Source organism: Alosa pseudoharengus, unplaced genomic scaffold (assembly GCF_046254945.1).
Source record: "Alosa pseudoharengus isolate Yale_2024_CS ecotype anadromous, Long Island Sound unplaced genomic scaffold, YU_APseudo_1.1 YU_APseudo_1.1_scf_10, whole genome shotgun sequence".
Lineage (NCBI taxonomy): Eukaryota > Metazoa > Chordata > Actinopteri > Clupeiformes > Clupeidae > Alosa > Alosa pseudoharengus.
This window is the reverse complement of record NW_027468565.1, coordinates 10,554,172-10,578,670: the sequence shown is the minus strand read 5'-3', so window position 1 is coordinate 10,578,670 and position 24,499 is coordinate 10,554,172. Positions and strand designations below refer to the sequence as shown.

General features: G+C 41.7%; 2 long non-coding RNA genes across 2 annotated transcripts; one reads left to right on the top strand and one right to left on the bottom strand.

The window, feature by feature from the left end:
- The first annotated feature begins 14,795 nt into the window (after positions 1 to 14,795).
- On the top strand, positions 14,796 to 20,293 carry LOC143139540 (uncharacterized). Its single transcript, XR_012990435.1, has 3 exons — positions 14,796 to 15,157; positions 16,645 to 16,921; positions 19,621 to 20,293. It is a non-coding gene; the product is annotated as an uncharacterized LOC143139540 (long non-coding RNA).
- A 659-nt stretch (positions 20,294 to 20,952) lies between these two features.
- Positions 20,953 to 24,269, bottom strand: LOC143139532 (uncharacterized). The gene is made up of 2 exons (XR_012990434.1): positions 24,218 to 24,269; positions 20,953 to 22,027 (listed from the first exon to the last, which is right to left on the bottom strand). It is a non-coding gene; the product is annotated as an uncharacterized LOC143139532 (long non-coding RNA).
- Positions 24,270 to 24,499: the final 230 nt, after the last annotated feature.

Here is a 24,499-nt window from a genome sequence, read left to right as displayed (position 1 = left end):
CATTGCAGGCCCACATCGTACAACTTAACTATGTTAAGCAGACATTCATTGGGTTCATCTCAGTGCAGCTGTACGCAATATTTTAAGGTGCTCATCTACACTACATAGATGACATTTAATACCGATATGAATTTCTATATCGTTACTTACAAATATAAATTGCATTTGCATTACTCTGTGTATTACCTCAAGTATCAGGTAGGTATGTGGGCAGACAAAGATTTGGGTAGCTGTTGCCATGGATTACATCTTTTTTTTTATCCAAAAGGTGTTCATACTTGTATTCACAGGGAGAGGGTGGATATTTGCAAAAGGCTTTGTAAAGACCAGCAGACCGTGTGTGTGTGTGTGTGTGCACCCCAATCCCATCCACTACCCACATGAGAACCTGTCTTTGGGTGTAACAGGTTTAGCTCGTAGGAGGAACACGTTGCCATCCCTTCAAGGTCTCGCCGGCTCTGCATTTATTTATTTCCGAGCACGCTTCTGGGTTTGTTTCTGCAGACACTTTTCTCTCTCTCTCTCTCTCTCTCTCTCTCTCACTCACACACACACACACACACACACACAAACAATCACACACACACACTTTCTCTCTTTCTATCTCTCTCTCTCTGTCTCCTGGCGACGCAGGAAGAGATTTGTCAGTGAGCATAGCCCATTTAAGTGAAGATATCTTCTATTCCCTGCCAGACCTCTGTGCAGAGAGCAAAGCAAAGGAGGGAGATAAAGAGGGGGACTGACCAGTGCACTCGAGTCTCCACAGAGGGCACATGCGGCCAGGGCAGTGTGCAGACCCGATCACGTTACCCAAGTCTATCTCATAGACAGCTCCAGACTGCAACCCCAAATGCAAAGAGAGGGCAACAGGCAAACAAAAATGGCCAAAGTTGACTAAAGTCATGTAAACGAATGCTAGCCGAATTTCCTGTTTAACTGTGACGACGCCTACTGTGCAGCGATTTGTGTAATCGCATGACTAAAACAGTCATGAGTGTGTGGATTTCTAATGATAGCAGTAGAGGCTTAGTCATGAGTGTTGACAGCGTGTGCGGTGGGGGGATTTTAGGGTTGAGGCTGTGCTCCAACGCCATGGAATAAGAGAGTGTGGGAGAGTGTTCTGGTAGGATTATCTTAATGCTTTTAGCATCATATGTGGCTTTTTTTGTGTGGAGCTGATTGAATTATGACAATGTTATTAGTCAGAGCGTTGATGTAATTTTGAATCGTGTCAAAATGTCAGGAACTCTTCTGTTTTTTTTGTTTGTTTTTTCTTTCTTTCATTTTTCTCTCTGTCTTTCTCTTTCTCAAATATACACAGTGTGTCTTTCCCAACAGTCTCTTTCATGCTGACCAGAGGTATGGGGGAGGATGAGCGAGAGGTTGAAGCTGTTTCGAGGGGGGTGGGGGGCAGTGCGTTCATATCTATCCTCCATCTTCCTCCATCAAGGACACAGAGCCATGCTGCTGGCGTTGCCATGACGACTGGCCTGGGTTGCTGTGGGCGCAAGACAGACTGCGGGCAGAGCTGGTGATGCGTTAGTGCCAGGAGCAGAGTTTGAACTCTGACCCCTCATTCGCTTGGTAAGTGACCGCAAATCACCTGAATGGCGATGTGAAGCCTGCCCTGACGGACGATGCGAGCAGAGCGGGGACACAACCACAAGGGAGGAATTGTTCTCTGGACCTTTAATGTCTGTTTCCTCTTCCTCTGACATATGGTAGCACCTGAGAGAAAAAAAAAACAGGAACAATCTGCTAGCAGTCACACTTGAGGACAGTGTCAAATACATGATGCATAAGCTAGGCATAAAAAAGAGAAGAAATGCAGTTAGTAGACTGACATTCTGTGGAGTTTCTTGAGTTAGAATTGGGTGCGGTTGCTTCATTATTGTTTTAGTAGCTACTCCAGTGGGAGGTCTCAAACGTTTACTTCTATAAAAAAAAAAACAGGATACTTTTTCAGGGCTGATTGACATGTTCCTGTTTTGAAACACTCAATGCATTATGGTGACACTCATTCAAACCGACAACAAAAGAAACTTTTTAAAGGAACCAAATAAAGTCAGGACGGATCGTTTTTATCTACACCTCATCTTCTACACATTGAAGAAAAAAAAAATAATTTAATAAAATCCTTTGATAAGAAGACCTCAGAGGAAATCATGCAATCTCCTGTAAAAGCCAACGGCAAGTGTGGTGTCTTTCGATTTATCTTCCTTCTTTCAGGTTTATACATTCAATATGCTTTGAAATGTACCCATGTACTGCAGAAGAAACAGACTGTATGAGTAGACTGGACAGAGCAGACACTGGTCTGAGCTTTAGAAATAGGCTGAGGGTGGCTCAATAAGTCTGCCTTTAAATGTGCCCTGGAAAAAAATATTTTTTTTCTATCAAAACAAAGCTTCCACTCATCGATCCTGTATGCTTTAAACCCACTGAAACCAACAAAAAAGGTGATAAAACAGTGTGTGCGAAGGTATTCATGTGTGTGTGTGTGTGTGTGTGTGAGAGAGAGAGAGAGAGAGAGGGAGGGAGGGAGGGAACAAGACACAGTCAGTCAGACAGGCAGACAGACAGATAGACATAGAGAGGAGGTGAGGAACTACAAACATAAATACAGTCCTGTGGACTGCAAGCATTTTGATTTATATCAACTGAACATTTCCAGAGTGGTGTGTGCTCAGAGTTGGCCAGTGAAGGCAGCATCCCAGGGCAGTAACTCACACCATTTACTAAATGAAAACCCACAAGACTAAGGCCTTCCTTACTTACCAACAGAAACAACACAGGCAGCCACTTCAGGTGGCCTATCCTATGTTGTTTCAACTTCATAAAACTCAGTTTGCTTCATCTGGAAGAGGATTTAGTATGGATTTATTTTCACACTCTTTCTGTATCTCTCTCTCTCTCCTTCTCTGCATCATGTTTTCCCAAGGGATGGATTGTGGTGGGATTGATGGGTTCTCAGAATTGTGTCAGCGCTTGCCTTCTCCTGTGTTTAACGGTGACCTCAAAGCTTTGATGGAGTAATTACTGTGTACAGCGAGAGGTGGTGATTTAGAGTCTAGCTTTTAAATTAAGGTTGTGGGGTGTTATATGCCCCCCATTTCTACAGACACACACCATCATTTCCTTAAACGTCTGCTTCTTCCTACAGCAACTTGGGCTGTGGACTGGACTTGAGAATGCCTGCATCGCACACAGTCTCTTTCGGAAGCAGATTTATGCCATAAGCTGCAATGCAGCACTTATTAATTCATATTATCGTCCTGGTGTTTTGAATGTCCCTGCTGCACAAGATGAATCGATCGAATCAAGAGAGAGCGAGAGAGAGGGAGAGCAAGAGAGGGAGGCTGGGGAAGGAGAGGAAATGTCATACACAGCATTAATCAGTAATGAGAGACATGGGCATGACATGTATGGGCTCCTTTTGTGGCTGCCTTGCTTCTGATCTCCTGCAAGCCTCGAGAATTTCTCAAGTGGGGTTTTGCCTGCTCCACAGCAGGGGGGGTTTTGATGCATGGGAAATCAAAATCAATATAGTAGCACACATGTGCAAATATGTACACAGACAAGCACACACACACACACACACACACACATACAAACACACACACACACACACACAGACCATGGATCTTAGTGAATATCCAAACTCGTATCTCTGCTTGGAGGCAGTCTTCAGGTATTACCTGTTTTTTTAGGGAAGCCACATTTGTTTGTATGATAGCATATTCCCACAACTCATACAAGAATGTACAGTATTTCTTGAATATTCAATTGTACACTTGACATTTTGGACATATATGTTATATTCATTCACAATGAACTTTTTCACACATACCCAACACCCAGGGGCGCCTTAATACCACCCGAGGCCCCTGGGCTATATGTTTTTTAAGGACCCCCCCCCCCCCCGCAAATATTAATTATGATTAAATGATACCCGGCCCGCGATCTGACCTGACACATAGCGTGCGCTTTTGGTTAATAACATGCAGTGTAGCCTATCATTATGCAGCATGTAAAACCTTTACATAAACAGGAACAGAAAGCCCTCGAATCACGTCAGCCTACCCATGACATCGCTTATCAAAAAGGCTAGCCTACTGCACGAAAACAAGCGTTGAACTTTTACAACACTGGCTGTAGGCTAAGTTAAAAGATGGGTATGGACGTTTAAAAGCTTTTCAAAAGTGCATGTGTTTGTCGTGTCGGGGGGTTCCCCAGGAGTTTTTTGAAATTATATTACTTAACACACCAGTTTAACGCAGTTTGGGAGGGACAGAAATACTTTTAGCCTACAGAACAAGCTCATGTGACGTGAACATGGCTGCATATGCATTATGGAGAAAACATAACATAGACTATTTATTATATGTGCGAATGGGTTAGCACAAACTTAGCTGTTGGTGAACGGAGATGCAGATCACTAATTCATTTATTTGCGCCACAGCACATGTTCTGCGTTCACTCCAATGAGACAAGTGAAATACATGTTTTTAAAGCCGTTTCATTTCCAGGCTATTTGTTACGATATTTACCTGCTATGCCTTCTGTTTTCATGGACAGTTACAGGAATCCACGTCATTCGTTTATCGTTGCTTCAATCCTACCCACGTTATCTCCAGAGTTTGTATGATAAGTTTGTCAGTCAGTTTCAGCCTCTCCTCTAGCTACACCCGTTGGGATTTATTACGTTTTGTTACATTTTGTTACATTTTAGAATTGGAGAAGACAAAGGGGGCCTCTGCATGGATGTAATTGTAGAGCAGTACGATGTGCTCAATTATTTAGGCTAGCTCCAGAGTAGGCTAATGACGCCGCGAATAGGGACACGCCGTTTATTATTATTGATTATCATTATTATTATTAGGAGGCCCCTCATTGGTCGAGGCCCCTGGGCTGAAGCCCAGGTAAGCCCCTGCATTAAGGCGCCAGTGCCAACACCCAGTTACTGCACAATACTCTGGAAGCTAAAGGTTGTTGCTTTATTTATTTATACCATGTTGCGCATATTGAGTGTGCATGTTACAAGGGATGTATGCAGTCTTACAAATAACTTTCCTCAAGCCATTTAGAGGAATATTAAAACCACCCATATCTGCAAACATGCAGACATGTTACACTCTGCCAAGAATACACATTCAAACCAAAATATATGCTGTCTGTCACACACGATGCCTGCCTGATTAGCTCTGTGTGTGCCTGTGTGTCTAGTGGACATTCAAAATGTGTTTTTGGGAGACAGAGATGAAAGTAGGGAGCACAGACTAGAAAGGAGGTGGGATGAGTATGAGAGGCTTTAAAGTGTTAAAATTGCTTGTGGCAGGCAGGCCTGCATCCACTTCCACCGCCACCCCCCAACACCCTAACCCTGCCCGTCGGTCCGACAGGCTGTTGTTAGTCAGTCCCTCTGTTCAGGCGAGTGCTCTGAAGTCGTGTTCTCTGTTTCCCTCTGCGTTGTGAAGGGGGTGGGGTGGGGGGGTTACAGTTCTGGCAGAAAGCATGTCCCACTTGAGAAGGTGCCAAGAGCATAATGCCAGATGAAACCACATTCATTCCTCCTGCACCACAGCAGATTGCTGCTAATGGCAGACTGATCCTCGTCACTTCACAAAATGTGTCAGTGTCTCTCTAATCAGCATTGTCTGTCACAAACATGCAATGATTGCATCGTGGAACGTGAAAGTACGTTCATTATTAGAGAGCTTTTCTTTTAGAGTAATGTCAAAAGCCATTTAAAGTGATTGCATACTCATTTTAAATGAGTGTGTCAAGTGAATGGCATCCAGTATTCTGAATGGGTCATTAATAGAATTTAAAATGATTCAATTTAATGGGTATTAAGCATCCACTCGTATATGCTAGAAAAATGCAAGTGAATTAGTTTGTCCGGCAAAATCCACATTATGTTCCTACATTAAACCAGTCCAGTACATGTCGGTCCAGTCGTTAAGCCAATCTGGTGGTAAACAACACGTCCTAGCATTACATTCGCACCGGAAGGTTTAATAGACGGCTATTGTAGTTTATCCATTAAATCCGCCTTGCACCTCGTACACTATCTCCGCCGTTTGTTTGCGGGCCTATCCTTGCCTTTTCCCACAATAAGCACTGTTGCCCAGGCCTACCCATTTGTAATAGAATAAAAGCGTCTTTGTTTTGCTTTAACAGGCCATGCTAATTTCACAGGCCGCGGTAAATTGCGGTAATGGGGAGGAAAAAAAGGAGGAGATGTGGGATTTTTTTTCCCTCTCCCACTCCTTCACCAGACTGTAATTGCTCCTATTACACGGTCACATTCTCCACCATCATTTATACCAAGAATAGAGAGCCTCTAAGCTGAAAGAAACATTCAGGGTGAAATGGACTTTCTTAAACTCACACTAATGTATCAAATATTTACAAAGCGATTCCTTAGTAGGCTACACCTTATTGAGAGGAGGAGAAAGGAAGCTTGGAGAAGTACTCCTGACTGATAGGATTAATGGCATCTGAGTTGCCAATCAGATATGACAGCAGTCCAGGCGACTAAGAAGGGGGTTGATTTCCTAAACACATCCAGTATTCACTTCATTTGAATACAAGTCATAGTAGGCTCTTCTTCTTCACCTTCTGTTGTTCATATTAGGCCGCCTGCTAGCTAATTCAAATGAGATAATGGTACCCTATTCTAATGGCACTGGTGCATTCAGTGTGTGCTTTGCAGGCATGGGAACGGCAGTGGTTGCCCTTCAAAGTCATTTATGACTCATCACAATGACTCCAAGTCATTGCAAAGATCTGTTAATTGCAAGAACCTTGTTTAAAATCTCAGGTTCACTAATTTGCTTCATATTTATTCATAGGTGTGGATATAACCAAAAATACATTTTAAAGACTGAGTTAATACTCTTTTAGAAGCCTTTATACCAGGGGGTCTTGACTACCAATTCCAGGGCTCACCTTGAACACCCTTGTGAGTGACTGTGAGAGCCCCCCCCCCCAATACCCCTCCCTCTCCCGTTAACTGCTGATCCTTCTTGGCTGTTGGGGTGGTCTTTGAGGCTCGGCGCTGCTCCTCTCTGGCACGCTGTGTCCTGAGCGAGCTCCTCTCGTCGCTGGTGCCTGCCACCTGGTGCCATTCCACCTCCCCGCTGAGAGTTGCACGTTTGAGGCTCGCCAGGGTGGCACAGCTTGTGGGCAGGCCAGTCTCAGGGTGGCATAGTCATTAATTGGCCTCTTTGCTTTCGAGGTCTGTATCCAGGCAACGCTTCAGATGCTGCCTAGAGACAGCATGACATAAGCGTGAAGGATGAAGGACCTCTTCTGTTCCGCGTGCCCCGGAATATTTTGTAGACCGGATGAATGCCTGCATGTGGGTGGAAGTGTATGAAGGTACAGTTTGTCAAGGTGGGCAGCAATAGGTAGACAGCAATTAACCGAACGGAAATGTGGCAAAATGTCTCAATCAAATCTTAGTGTCTCTTAGTAATCTTCCCCTCTTTAATGAATTTGCCATTTCTAAAGTGAAACCCTCTTAGCATCTCTGCAGGACTCCTTCTATTTTCAAGAGATTCACTTGACTAACAGACATGATACCTGGCGTCACTTTAATTTGGAGAGCACTACAGCTGAGAGCGGTCATTTTTTGCAGCCTCATCAAAAAAATCTGAGCCAGACTGCGTGCAAGCATTTTCTTTTTATTATTATTGTTATTATTGGAATAATGCAAAGAGCCTTTTCAGCTGGAAATAAACCCCAGAGCCTCAGAAGGAGAGCCTGCACTGGAAGCCTCCAACTCTGCAATCTTTCCTTTAAGAGGCCATGGGGAAACAGGCACACAGAATTGCTTTCCTCCCATTTTCTAATGGTCTAGAGGTCGGGGAGGAGGGGGTAGAACAGAACAGAAGGGAGCGTGTTAAACAGGCCCCAGATCACAACTTTTCCTCTGGCAGAAACCGATCACCTCCGGCGGTGGAGGCAGCGGGAGCATGCGCGGGATGGCCGATCGATCCTTACGCTGGGCTCGGGGATCAATATTTAATTTCCGTCAGTTTTGTTTAATAAACAGAATAATTTGGATCCGTGATTTTTTTGGGAGAGTTATTTGCACATGGTTGGCATAGTGTTGTGGTGATTGCACAGGGTACACAGCTTCACACGCAAACATGCCGATACACACAAAACACACCCATGCAAACACATGCGCACACAGAACACACACACAAACACAAGATTTCTACTCAAAACTCTACCTTCATCTTCAGTGAATAGTATCATGTAAAACAATGTCATTTTGCAACACTTTTTACTGGTTCACAGACAAAACATGACCCTGGAAGTGCTCACTGTCTGATCCAACACACACACACACACACACACACCATATCTAGGACACACCTGTACGAGACTCGCCCCCGGGGTCAGCTGGAAGCTGGTCAGATGATGTGGCGTCTCTCACAGAAAACCCTTCCATTACGCCAAGAAGAGTGCTGTGTTTACTGGCGCCATGAGGAGGTGTTGCGAGTGCCAGTTGACTGCACTCCTCAGTGTTCCTCTCAACGCCGCCCCGAGGTAACAGGTGCGAGTCAGCTGCCTCTGTCTGTTTAGAGGCTACTGATTTGTTTGCCAAGCAATTTCTCCATGTGTCATTTGTTGCTGGGCACCACTCCCAAGGGAAGTTGCTGTGAAATAATTGTCACACGTGGCAGGGGAAAAAAACGAAATAATAAAGCACATATGAAGTGGCAGGCTCGTCTCGTAGGAGGAAAGGGGGAAGGATGTCGATGAGAAAGTAGTACCACAGCGTGGATTATTTTCCCCCTTCTTCTCCTACTTCTGCTGCTTCATCTTGGTTTTACCCTCCTAAAGGGAAATTCGTGGGGGGGGGGGAGCCCACTGTACGCGTGTGAGCGCGAGATGAATGGGCACTCTGGGGAGGACTCCCTGTCTGCTGCACTTCTACGGCTCAGAGGGGAAGCTTTTATTGTTTGGGAGCGTGATGGAGCGGGCGCTGTGAAGCCCACGAATGGTTTAATGAGAGGATGCCTGCATTCGCTACAGCCATCTGCCACCGCCGCTCATGTCACTTTATTACACTCTCTTATGATTTTTGCTCTCTTTCACAAGATCGCTTTTTTTCTTCTTCTTCCCTGATCTCTCTCCATTTCTCTTACTCATGCACATTAATGCTCTGTTTCTCTCTCTAGAACACACACACACACATTCTCTAGCTCTCGTTCTCTCTCTTTGCACCACAGGATGGATGTTTCCTCCTGAGGAAAATCGTGAGCCCTGCGTCTCTCCTCTGCATCGCCCTCCCAGCACCTCCTGCCGTCTCTGTTAGCCTCTAACGCTGCTGGCTCCTCCATCTCTTCACACACACACACACACACACACACACACACACACACACACACTCCTTTCTCTCTGTCTCATGCTGTAGTTTGTCTCTGACTCACACTTCAGCTGTAATTGAGACAATGCTGGCGCCAGCTGTAGACGAAGCACAGAGTTGCCATGCTCTTGGCTGAGGAGATGATCGTTTCGCTTTCAACGTGGCAAGGCTTTGACACAAACCATTGTGTTTAGTTCAATTAAAATGTCCCTGTCTTGGAAGGCTGATAGACAATGAGAGGGTACTTTTGTTTTCCAAAGATATCCTTCAGAAAAATCTTTGTATGCTTCACTGTTCTCTGCAGCCGGAATTCAGGAGGAGAATGATGTCCCATTGTAAAAAAGTACAAAGAAGAATGATTCTTTCTTTCCCCACAGATACTGTAGATGGATAGGCAGGCAGACAGACAGACAGAAACAAAGATAAACTGATAGCTAGACTTGTGGGTGCAATCATTACCTTGACACATCACATGATGCATAGTCTTGGTATTGGGTGCAACCGTGGATTAAAGGCACATTGAAAATGAATGCAAACAAGGTAGCTTTATTTGTATTACTTTTAGCCTCCTAACTGTGCTAAGCTTCACATACAAGAGGCATGTGGAATGGTCAAATGACATAGAAATAACATCCTACATTTACACCACAATTCTTTGGTCACAAGAGTGTCTCTAGACATTGACTTCTTGCTAAACGATACTAAATAGCTAATCTGTACAGTTATCCTGCTTTACCATATGCCCTTATCTTCCATCAACACAATGTCAATGTGTTATGGAGTCTAAGGAAAAAAAAAAAAAAAATTTACAGTCTCTTAAAAAAAGACAGCTCTCTGAGTGCTGGCTTTTGTCAGATTCTCTTTGAACCAGTCATGAATCATTGTTCAGCTGAGAGCTTGATATCTGCCTCATCATGATGTTCTTATGGACGAAGTGAGCTTTTTCTACCTGTTTGTTTGTTTGCTTTTATTACAAACTTAAGATCCACCTGAATGGAATAGGGCGTGTACATCCTTAATTACTGAATGCTGCATTCTTGCTCCACAAGCATCATGGAGAGGATGAGAACATACAAATGCACACATTCCCCCCATTGACTTTATACTCCATTTGGGACCAGCATGTCAATAATGTCAATATGCTCGAAAGCTGCCATCCTTAGCCATGACAAGTGTTGTGCTCGGTCTAACATTTTCTCTTAGCCAAAATCAGTCTGCCAATGGAAATCACCATGGGAGGGAACCTAGTCCCTCAATTGATTTTCGTATCTCTGACTTCGGATGCAAAGTGGATTTTCTGGAGAGTACAAGAAGTATAAGAGTACAGGAACACTGAGAGCAGTCAGACAGTCAAAATCCTAAACTACGTAAGGATAGCCTAGAAATCTAGACGCACCCTAGCGGCGGCAAATTAATTTGCTCAGCCTGTACGTCTAGTATCGAACCATAGGAATTTCTATTGGCTTAACACCGTGGATGTTCTCCAATCACAGCGCTCTATTTCGTTAGAGAGTCTTAAGGCGGGCTTAACAGGATAACGACAGTCCTGTGACGGTGAACAACAAGGAAGGTGGCTATGGTGAACGAAGAGCGGTTGTTTGAATCAGCGTTGGCGTCAACTTTGGAGGAGTTGGACTTGTGCTTTTCTTTGAAAGTTGAGCAACACAATGCACTTAAGTCATTCCTTTCTAAGAAGGATGTGTTTGCCGTTTTGCCTACCGGATACGGATATGGTCGTAGCGCTGGCCTATTGCATGCCTAGGCAGTTTGAAAGACAATTCTCTGCCCGCCCCTTGGATTAAGCGAGGTGAATGATTCGATGCCAGACTATACATCTCAATGATATAGGATGGCCCCGCCAGGCTAACGTAAGGATTGACAAAGGCAAAATACTGTCCATCCCAATTTATGCATCCCCAGTATACAACCTATGACTCTCCAGCAGATTCCCCCCCTTTTCATTAACTTTTTATTTGACAGCAACACATCCGGTGTAACACCCTCCGTCTAAATTCCCCCCCCCCCCACCCCCACCCCCTGAAAATAACTGAGTCACAATAGAGAATTTCCTCCTTAATGAAGCGAGTCGAAGGGCATTTCTGTCCTGCTGGTCCCCTTTGATTGAATCTAGCTCAGAGAACACTTCACATCCACTCCAGGGGAGGCCATGCTGCTAACCAGCTGTGTGGCGGAGCACGGGGCCATATGCTACTGCGCCATGCCGTGCTGCGCCGCACAACAAGCCGTAAAGCTGATGTATGCTAATATCTCAAAGAGAAAAAAGAAAGATAAGAGAAAAAAGACACAACAGGCCCACAACACTGATGGCGATGATGTAATGAAAGTTTTCTCCCAAGACTTCCCGGCGCTAATCTCGGTTCATTGCGCCCATGTCGCCTTGGAGATAAAGGCAGCCCACTCGAGAAGAGGCGAGAGAGAAGGAGATAGTCACTGATGGCGTTTGGCAGTGTTAGATACAAACCACCTGGCAACTTCAAGAAGGGATGTTCACTGGATGTGTTTGTAGGTGGAGAGGGGGTGAGTGGGGTTGGGGTGGTGGTGTGTGTGTGTGCAGGGAGATGAGTAAGTGAATGAGATGGCAAAATTGAACTGAATTACAGATGCACCCCAAGCATCTCTTTGTGTCTGTCCACCTAGCTCAAGCAAACTTGATACATAACACAGAAAAGAGTTAGAACATGATCAGATTTTTGCCAGTGCAACATGTTACGTAAAATTGCATGAGTCATACATCCCTTTCACATGGGCAGAAAATGCCAGATCTAATACGCCTCCAGTGCAGTACAAAGACCTTTCTTCACAAAGGCACTTTTACAAAGTTAGGCTGCATGGTCAGTGGCAAAAGTGCTGCCACTTTATAATAATGATTTGCTTTAAGTTGTTGTCATTCTAAAAACTCAAAAAAAAAGCGCACATGTTCCTGGTACAAAGTCAAGGACAGAGAAAATATCTCTCCTGCTGAAAGGCTTTTTCAATATGGTTGCTAAGAGATGGCTAGAGTCGTTCTTGTATTGAGAATGTTTTCTCTACAGTACAGTTCAGGATAAGAGGGAAAAAAGGTAGACCTTTCGGAATGGCACAGTGGGTGGTAGACTATATAATTTCCTGGTCCCTGAGGTTGCTTTTTGAAATAATTGAAATAGGTCCAATTTATTATCAATTTATTTAAAACACATAATTGTACATGTCGATACAAAGTGAGGTTTGCTCAGGGATATTATTATTTTTTAATTTACATTAACATTAATTTACATTTTACTACAAAGTGCCACAGTATTCAATCACATAATTGCTTACTAACACAGTGTTCATAAGTAGACTTAATGCACAAGTGAGACCATCATCATGGTATGTGGTATACATTTCAAATACCTGGACTGGGGGAAAATCTCTTAGCTTTTAAGTATGATCACAACAGTGTTAAGGTCCATGTAGTAGTTTTTGGTGACCATGATTTCTTCTAGTAAGAGTTGTTCCTGGATTAACATTGGTGTTCCTGGAACAACAACTCTTTAACCAATCAATGCCATGTGATGTCATGAATGTGATCCTTCTCCTCCACCCACTGCAATTTTGAAAAGATCACCACATGTTTTATCTCAATGCAGGTAAGTCAAAACACACTCAAAAGTGTGTTTTTCTTCGTCCCCGCAAGAGTTTAACAGGTGCAATAATTCAAATCCCTATTTTCCCATAGGAAAAATCGTAAGATACTGGATCTCAAAGATGGCAGCTTTTTTGTAGGCGAACTTCAGAGGTATTTTGATCAAGGATTCCTAAAATGACTTCCTACTTTGCCTAAACTTTACAAACTGTCAATAAACAGCATCAGCAGTCAGGAAACAATGTATGTAAGCCTACCTTTGCTGTAAATAAATGTACACATTCTTCTGACTACAGTTTTTGATGTATGAAGGTGTTGCTACTACAATTTACCAGTTTCGATTTTGAAACTGTAGCGTCATCCCTCCCGTCACTGATTGGACCGTCATTTCTGGGGTCTGATGGAAAAGTTTGTTAATTATGGTGTTCCAGACTAGTATCTCCCTGAAAGGAGTTCTAGGTGGGCGAAGCCAGGTTAAAATGAAGTATCTATTGATCCGTCTTCCTGTATGTCTATTATATGACCCCTGTTCGAGTTGCAACACAAAGATGATCAAAAAAAAGGAAACAGCACAAACTGTGTTGTCCCTATCTGGCCACAGAGATGTGTTAAAAACAACGCAAGTTGTGTTGTTTTCAACACATTGGTTTTAAGAGTGTATCAGGACAGGGTCCAAGAGATAGTAGAATTTGTTCAAATTTGCTAGAATTTTCTTCAACCAAGAAGAGTATACCCCCCCCCCCCCCCCCCCCCCCATATCTGCCCATAGTCACTGCTTTTATCATTTGTATGCCTGATATTTTTAATGTATTAATGTTTCAATGTACATATATTTACACACATCTATTATTTATAATGAAAATCAGTGTAACATTCTTGGATCTTTGTTACAACTCTGTGAGGCTCCAATACCCCAAACCACATTGCTACCCCTGCCATTTTAAATGCACTGTTGATATTTGAAAAGGACCTAAGTGACATTTTAATTAATCATTCAGTGCATACATTAAACATAAATAACATGAATAATTATAGAGGCAGTCATACTAATGCGTTTTCAACAATGGGGGTGGGTATTATGATGAAACCCTTTGATATTAGTGGGGTTGTGAGGCTTAACTGCATTTTTCTGATTAATAATGATTCTGGCCATGGATGCTGAAAACTAACCTACACAATTTCACAGTCGCACAAACATGATTGCAAACATCTACTGCTAATGCTCATGTTTTAAGCAATAGCTGTTGATGTCGTCATATTTAAAATACAGCTTGGATTTTTTTCTTTCTTTCCCCAAAACGGATCCAGTCCATAAAAGCATATATATATCTGAGAAGACGGTTGGAAAGACGGTCATCTTAATGAGGTCATACGGTTCTGTAAAATTATGCAAGATTTCGCCTCTGTCACTGTGCGTGTGTGTGTCCACTTGTGTAATATGCGGCTCTTGAGGACGCTTGCCAGGGACTGTGTCTCGGTAGTGTCATAACACTGTCATCCAGTTTCAAGGGGAAAGGTTTTTTTTGGTGTGGCCCTTTTCCTGTTTTCTTTGAAAACTGTCAAGTTCACCTCACTTGACAGTACTCTCGGAGGGCCCCTCTCTCTCTCCTTAAGTCGGCCTCTGCATGTTCGCCTTCAGACGACACAGTGACTCACGCCGGTCTATGATGCTAAAAGGGTGCTCCGCTCAAAATAGCTGCATATACGCAAAGCGTTATGCAAGGGTGCTTACATCTGCTTATCATATCCAATGGGGGGTTAGTGTGTATGTGTGTGCAACCCAGTCTCACGTCTGAACGTGTCACTGTCACGTTAATTAATCTATTGGGACGTGTTGTGTAACACGTTTCCTTGTTAAAAAACGTGTTGAGCAGGACGTAATTATCGTGTTACTATCACGTTGTATTTCGCTTTCAACGAGCCAACAGAACCACGTCATCTGTCAAAAAAGCCTGACCTCACAAAATGGCGAGAATGTTATTTGATGCTTTTGACGTGCAGTTTCACACTCTTAAGCCTGCTTTGAGTTGTGGGTTAGAAGGAGCCACCTTCTAGCTAGCAGTTTTAGAAGGCTGAACCCCAGAATCCAGAAACAAGAACCGAGCAGGGACGGAGAAAAAAGAAGAATCCAAATGGGAAATGAGGTGAGCCTTGCTACTGCCGCTAGCATGATCATTTTGCTAGCAATTGAGCAAAACATTTTAAAGTTGATTTAACATGAAATAGTAGCCTATGCATGGGCAATACTGTGAATTCAGAGTAGGCTTGCACAATTTATAATTTAGCTAACGTGCATGATGTAATGTTACATTAATCTGTAAAACAGCTGTTGTCTGTGTAAATTAACATTGTAGCCTAATATTGTTAGTGTGGGCTACAGCTAACAGCTGGGAGGTAGCCTATCAGCCAGGCATGTATAATCGATAATCATGATGAACGTGAATAGATTTCGTTGCGAAAACGCGCATTGTTTTAGGCCACATATCAGGTATAAAACAATTGTATTCTGATACAGCAGTTCTCCAGATGTTAGATATTCACTTATATTATAATATAATATTGTATTTCTTTAACCTGATTAAGAGAGGGGTTTAATTCAATAGAGAATTGCAATGTGTGTAGCCCATAATATTAGATATTAGATTAGGCTAGATTTAGATTAGATTCAACTTTATTGTAATTTAAAAGAGTAGTACAGGTACAGAGCCAATGAAATGCAGTTGACATCCAACTAGAAGTGCAGTTAGATAAATAGGCAAGTTTTCCAGATGACATGTGTACAGTGACAGAAATAGCCTATACAGTGAATATGGAATGTGTGTCTAGACTATAACAAAACAAATTGATAATAATACATAATAATGATAATAATAGCAGTAATTACAGTAGGCCACTGGCATTGTTGTTGGTGACGTGTCTGTTTCCTATTGTTCCATGCCACTCTCCTACTGTCTCAATATCTTAGCAATATCTTAGTTCAATTCAATGTCTTATAATGGTAAAAGATGTGGACAAATACATGATATGATATACAAATAAATCGTTGTTCACGACATGTTATGGTTAAATTATCGGAATGAGTGCGATGGTGATGCAATCCTGCTTTTCAATTAGTTGAGATGGTGTTTGACATTAAATTATAAGCAGGTCAGTTTCACATAATAAGCTATTTGTTTCTTTGGGTCTGGGTAATTCATGTGACAAAAAATTCTGTTATAGGCTTCTACCGTTTTTCTGAAAAACAAAGCAGTACAACAACATTTCTATCTCCAAAATAATGCATTGTACGCATGTGTGTACTACGTACATGTAGTGCATGCAGCTTTTAATGTCCAAAGTAGCCTATACTGATTTTCCTGCATAAAAACTACAAATACTCCTCCAAAACTACAGTGTTGACACTTGAAGTTGTGGAGTTATATTTTAGTAGCCTATTCTATAATAGAATAAATACCCACATCAGTTTTACCCTTGTCTCACCTGTATACAACATATGTCTATGAATTGCAGTAGTGATCAAATGAAAAAGGAAAGAAAGGTGTCCTGATGTGTTGTTTAGGGATGGTCCTGCAATGTTTTCTCGACATATCTTTATGTCTTTTTTTTCTCCCCTCTACTTATGTTTTCACAGATCCTTGCTCCTGATATCCTGATGTATGGGTTGCACTTCATTATATGACTCCAACAGAACACTCACAGAAAGGAGAGTGGTGTCAAACTACAAGACAGCCAGCATGTAAGCAAGGCCTTGTTTGTCCTTGTTTGGCTACTCATTTGTCTACTTCCTGAAGAGGCTGAAGCATGATGGCCTTGACACCTCAGTCCTTGCTTCCATTAACAGCTGTGTTATGAAGTGCATCCTCACATCATGGTCTACTGCAGCGGTGGATACAAAGGACAATTGGCAGGTATTTTACGTCACTTTTGCATTACTTTTACTGTGATTTTGCTAAATATAGGCCCATATTGTAGATGGAGAAACGCGTTGTACAGCAGATACATCTTGGGCTATACTATTAAGGGACAGCTGAATTGACCACCTAAACCATATATTTTCTGAAAGCCTATAGCCTCTAGATGTCAATTAATATACATTAAGACATGCCCCACCTTCCTACTGATTTTGGTGCATCATAAGGCGTACATAGGCCCATATTGTAGATCGAGAAACGCCTTGTACAGCGGATACATCTTGGGCTATACTATTAAGGGACAGCTGAATTGACCACCTAAACCATATATTTTCTGAAAGCCTATAGCCTTTATATGTCAATTAATATACATTAAGACATGCCCCACCTTCCTACTGACTTTGGTGCATCATAAGGCGTACATAGGCCCATATTGTAGATCGAGAAACGCCTTGTACAGCGGATACATCTTGGGCTATACTATTAAGGGACAGCTGAATTGACCACCTAAACCATATATTTTCTGAAAGCCTATAGCCTGTAGATGTCAATTAATATACATTAAGACATGCCCCACCTTCCTACTGACTTTGGTGCATCATAAGGCGTACATAGGCCCATATTGTAGATCGAGAAATGCATTGTACAGCGGATACATCTTGGGCTATACTATTAAGGGACAGCTGAATTGACCACCTAAACCATATATTTTCTGAAAGCCTATAGCCTCTAGATGTCAATTAATATACATTAAGACATGCCCCACCTTCCTACTGACTTTGGTGCATCATAAGGCGTACATAGGCCCATATTGTAGATGGAGAAACGCATTGTACAGCGGATACATCTTGGGCTATACTATTAAGGGACAGCTGAATTGACCACCTAAACCATATATTTTCTGAAAGCCTATAGCCTCTAGATGTCAATTAATATACATTAAGACATGCCCCACCTTCCTACTGACTTTGGTGCATCATAAGGCGTACAGAGGCCCATATTGTAGATCGAGAAACGCCTTGTACAGCGGATACATCTTGGGCTATACTATTAAGGGACAGCTGAATTGACCACCTAAACCATATATTTTCTGAAAGCCTATAGCCTTTATATGTCAATTAATATACATTAAGACATGCCCCACCTTCCTACTGACTTTGGTGCATCATAAGGCGTACATAGGCCCATATTGTAGATGGAGAAACGCATTGTACAGCGGATACATCTTGGGCTATACTATTAAGGGACAGCTGAATTGACCACCTAAACCATATATTTTCTGAAAGCCTATAGCCTCTAGATGTCAATTAATATACATTAAGACATGCCCCACCTTCCTACTGATTTTGGTGCATCATAAGGCGTACATAGGCCCATATTGTAGATCGAGAAACGCCTTGTACAGCGGATACATCTTGGGCTATACTATTAAGGGACAGCTGAATTGACCACCTAAACCATATATTTTCTGAAAGCCTATAGCCTTTATATGTCAATTAATATACATTAAGACATGCCCCACCTTCCTACTGACTTTGGTGCATCATAAGGCGTACATAGGCCCATATTGTAGATCGAGAAACGCCTTGTACAGCGGATACATCTTGGGCTATACTATTAAGGGACAGCTGAATTGACCACCTAAACCATATATTTTCTGAAAGCCTATAGCCTCTAGATGTCAATTAATATACATTAAGACATGCCCCACCTTCCTACTGACTTTGGTGCATCATAAGGCGTACAGAGGCCCATATTGTAGATGGAGAAACGCCTTGTACAGCGGATACATCTTGGGCTATACTATTAAGGGACAGCTGAATTGACCACCTAAACCACATATTTTCTGAAAGCCTATAGCCTCTAGATGTCAATTAATATACATTAAGACATGCCCCACCTTCCTACTGACTTTGGTTCATCATAAGGCGTACATAAGCCTATATTGTAGATCGAGAAACCGACTGTACAACTGATACATCTTGGGCTATACTATTAAGGGACAGCTGAATTGACCACCTAAACCACATATTTTCTGAAAGCCTATAGCCTCTAGATGTCAATTAATATACATTAAGACATGCCCCACCTTCCTACTGACTTTGGTTCATCATAAGGCGTACATAAGCCTATATTGTAGATCGAGAAACCGACTGTACAACTGATACATCTTGGGCTATACTTTTAAGGGACAGCTAAATTGACCACCTAAACCATATATTTTCTGAAAGCCTATAGCCTCTAGATGTCAATTAATATACATTAAGACATGCCCCACCTTCCTACTGACTTTGGTGCATCATAAGGCGTACATAAGCCTATATTGTAGATCGAGAAACCGACTGTACAACTGATACATCTTGGGCTATACTATTAAGGGACAGCTGAATTGACCACCTAAACCATATATTTTCTGAAAGCCTATAGCCTCTAGATGTCAATTAATATACATTAAGACATGTCCCACCTTTCTACTGACTTTGACAATATACAAAATAGTGCCATGTATACATTTATGTCCTCCAAAGTTTGCAGGAAGGTGGGCCATGTGCTAGTCTATGTTAACTCACATGTACAAGTGACAGGCTTTAAGAAAATATATGGTTTGCATGGCTGAAACTGCTTTGCCTTTGTGTTGGAGCTCAAAATGTTCTAAACATATCTTACATTTCTTTCTGTTACTTATGTTTTCACAGATCCTCGCTCCTGATATCCTGATGTATGCATTCCATTTCATTATATGACTCCAACAGGACACCTACACAAAGGAGCTGTTAAAGCAGTGTCCTTCTACAAACAACAAGACAGCGAGCATGTAAACAAGGCCTTGTTTGTCCACTTCCTGAAGGGGCTGAAGCATGCTGGCCTTGACACCTCAGTCCTTGCTTCCATTTACAGCTGTGTTGTGGAGCGCATTCTCACATCCTATGGTCTGCAGCGGGTGGTGTCATCACTTTATTTATCATCGTTTGTGTAAATCTTACACATCTTACACAAAAGTCTAAAATAATCTAAACTTCATTCACTCTCCATGTATAGATCAAGATAGACTTGCAGAACAGGCTGCAGGGCAACAGTCCGATAGCCTGCATGAAAGCATAAATGGTCCGCACTTGTTAAAGAGTGCAATTATCAAAGGGCCCTTGAATTGTGTTTTTTTAAACCAAGGAGTATGACTGTAGCGATGCTGTCAGCTCTGCCATAAGCAGTGACTGTGATTACGTTTGCACATTTTGAAAATGTTGTTTTTCTTTCTTTTGCATTCTTTTCCACTTCATTGTTGTATAGTTTGTATAATGTTTGTTAAAGTTGCACACATTAATTCACTGTTCTTATTTGTAAAAATGTGTATAGTGTGGTATAGTTTGTATGGTGGAGTTTGTGTATGATTTAAGAACTTTTGTTGGTCAAAACAATGCTCTCTGAACAGCCATTTCTTAAGATTTATTGTGCATCAAAAGTCCCACAGCACCTAAGATAAGTGAAATTGGGTTTATTTCAGCACAGCACACCTCTGTGTATCATATTCAATCAAAATATGGATGTTTTAATGGTTTGTGTATGATTTAAGAACTTTTGTTGGTCAACATCTGTCAAAAAATGCTCTCTGAACGGCCATTTCTGAAGATTTCTTCTGAAGATTTCTTGTGCATCAAAATTCACACCGCACCTAAGATAGGTGAAATTGGGTTTATTTCAGCACAACACACCTCTGTGCATCATATTCAATCAAAATATGGATGTTTTAATGGTTTGTGTATGATTTAAGAACTTTGTTGGTCAACATCTGTCAAAACAATGCTCTCTGAACGGCCATTTCTTAAGATTTCTTGTGCATCAAAAGTCCCACAGCACCTAAGATAAGTGAAATTGGGTTTATTTCAGCACAACACACATCTGTGTATCAAGATCGATCAATCAAAATCTGTAAGTTTGTGATTGCTTTAAACAGGGGGTTGTCCAATACACATAAAACAAACAGCAAAGGTATGCTAATACAAAGCAGCACTACAGGCACTAAATAATAATTTACATTTGATCAGATTCACCTTTATTGTCATTGTGCAGAGTAAAAGTACAAACAGGGTTCCAACTGTAAGTCAAATGTAAAATTCTATAACTTTTCCCTGACAAAACACCTGAATTTCCATGACTTACAATATACCGACCAATGATTTCAGAGCAGCCGCATCAAGAGTCTTTTACTTTTTTAGAGCGGGAGATGAATAAATAGGCATTGAATTAACACAGTTGGGCTACTCAAGCAAGCTGTAAAGCTAATAACCAGATATACATACTGTGTGGAAATATGCATTTTGGCTAGTACATCATAAACTACTACGACAAAATTCCCTGATATTCCATGACTTTGCCCCCAAAATGATAAAAATTCCCTGACTTTCCATGTCTGGAATAGACTTTCTAAAATTCCATGATATTCCAGAAATGCTATGACCCGTGGGAACCCTGTACAAAGCAAAAGTGCAATGTGATATACAAAGTATAGACAGATGGTGCATAGGCAGGACAAGAAATACTGTATAGTGTCGTGTAGACAGTAATATGCAGTTGGTTTACAGAAGGTGGTTTAGAGTAATATAAATTAGATATAAATATGGGCAGTGTATTAACAGAACATATGAGAAAAACAGAATAAATATGGATATTCAGTATGAACCATATAGACAGATATGTGCAGTGTGGTAACAGTACCATTGTAGTGCAGAAACAGTAACATTATAAGAGTAGTAAGAAGTGTTCAGGATGGATAGCATGAAGAGCAGTAGAATATGGTTATGTATAATTGTAATTACAGTATGTGCATTTGTAAATAAATAACACTATGGGTGGAATAGGGTATTTGGGGGCTTAGTTGATTGGTTGTCACCGGGATACAGAGCTACAGTCCAGTCGGGTGACAGCAACAGAAAAGAAGCTTCCTCTGAACCTGCTGGTTCGGGTGCAGAGAGACCTGTAATAATAATAATAATAATAATAATAATAATAATCCCCGGGCTTTGCCTTGCTCCTTCCTGGCCTGTGCCTTGCTCCTTCCTGGCATGTCTTTTTGCTTTGGTGATGAGCCTGATAACAGCTGACAACCTGGAAATTAGAAATAGAGATAAAACAAGTGTACAAAGAAAGAAACTACAATCTCAGTGTTTCTCTTGACATGTTCAAACATACTGATGACTATAAAGTCCACTAATAAAATGCAGGTCTATGCCTTTAATATAGTGCGCCAAAGTATTTAAGGAGGGTGGACCAAGTCCTAGTATGGTTTAGGTGGTTGAATCAGCTGTCCCTTAATAGTGTACGCCAAATTGTATCAACTGAACAATTTGTTTCTCGATCCTCAATATGGGCCTATGTATGCTTTATGATATGCCAGAGTAAGTAGGAAGGTGGGAAATGTCTTAATTAATATTAATTGACATCTAGAGGCTATGGGTTTTCACAAAATATGTGGTTTAGGTGGTCAATTCAGCTGTCCCTTAATACACTAGCACATGGCCCACCTTCCTGCAAACTTTGGAGGACATAAATGTATACATGGCACTATTTTCTATATTGGTGAATTAATGGGGCATATGATTTTTGATGATATGATGGTTTTGAGCTCCAACATAAAGGCAAAGCAGTTTCAGCCATGCAAACCATATATTTTCTTAAAGCTTGTCACTTATACATGTGAGTTAACATACATTAGCACATGGTCCACCTTCCTGCAAACGCCTTATGATGCACCAAAGTAAGTAGGAAGGTGGGACATGTCTTAATGTATATTAATTGACATCTAGAGGCTATAAGCTTTCAGAAAATATATGGTTAAGGTGGTCAATTCAGCTGTCCCTTAATAGTATAGCCCAAGATGTATCCGCTGTACAAGGCGTTTCTCGATCTACAATATGGGCCTATGTACGCCTTATGATGCACCAAAATCAGTAGGAAGGTGGGGCATGTCTTAATGTATATTAATTGACATATAGAGGCTATAGGCTTTCAGAAAATATATGGTTTAGGTGGTCAATTCAGCTGTCCCTTAATAGTATAGCCCAAGATGTATCCGCTGTACAATGCGTTTCTCGATCTACAATATGGGCCTATGTACGCCTTATGATGCACCAAAGTCAGTAGGAAGGTGGGGCATGTCTTAATGTATATTAATTGACATCTAGAGGCTATAGGCTTTCAGAAAATATATGGTTTAGGTGGTCAATTCAGCTGTCCCTTAATAGTATAGCCCAAGATGTATACGCTGTACAATGCGTTTCTCCATCTACAATATGGGCCTATGTACGCCTTATGATGCACCAAAGTCAGTAGGAAGGTGGGGCATGTCTTAATGTATATTAATTGACATCTAGAGGCTATAGGCTTTAAGAAACTATATGGTTTAGGTGGTCAATTCAGCTGTCCCTTAATAGTATAGCCCAAGATGTATCCGCTGTACAAGGCGTTTCTCGATCTACAATATGGGCCTATGTACGCCTTATGATGCACCAAAGTCAGTAGGAAGGTGGGGCATGTCTTAATGTACATTAGTTGACATCTAGAGGCTATAGGCTTTCAGAAAATATATGGTTTAGGTGGTCAATTCAGCTGTCCCTTAATAGTATAGCCCAAGATGTATCCGCTGTACAACGCGTTTCTCGATCGATCTACAATATGGGCCTATGTACGCCTTATGATGCACCAAAGTCAGTAGGAAGGTGGGGCATGTCTTAATGTACATTAGTTGACATCTAGAGGCTATAGGCTTTCAGAAAATATATGGTTTAGGTGGTCAATTCAGCTGTCCCTTAATAGTATAGCCCAAGATGTATCCGCTGTACAACGCGTTTCTCGATCTACAATATGGGCCTATGTACGCCTTATGATGCACCAAAGTCAGTGGGAAGGTGGGGCATGTCTTAATGTATATTAATTGACATCTAGAGGCTATAGGTTTTCAGAAAATATATGGTTTAGGTGGTCAATTCAGCTGTCCCTTAATAGTATAGCCCAAGATGTATCCGCTGTACAAGGCGTTTCTCGATCTACAATATGGGCCTATGTACGCCTTATGATGCACCAAAATCAGTAGGAAGGTGGGGCATGTCTTAATGTATATTAATTGACATCTAGAGGCTATAGGCTTTCAGAAAATATATGGTTTAGGTGGTCAATTCAGCTGTCCCTTAATAGTATAGCCCAAGATGTATCCGCTGAACAATGCGTTTCTCCATCTACAATATGGGCCTATATTTAGCAAAATCACAGTAAAAGTAATGCAAAAGTGACGTAAAATACCTGCCAATTGTCCTTTGTATCCACCGCTGCAGTAGACCATGATGTGAGGATGGACTTCATAACACAGCTGTTAATGGAAGCAAGGACTGAGGTGTCAAGGCCATCATGCTTCAGCCTCTTCAGGAAGTAGACAAATGAGTAGCCAAACAAGGACAAACAAGGCCTTGCTTACATGCTGGCTGTCTTGTAGTTTGACACCACTCTCCTTTCTGTGAGTGTTCTGTTGGAGTCATATAATGAAGTGCAACCCATACATCAGGATATCAGGAGCAAGGATCTGTG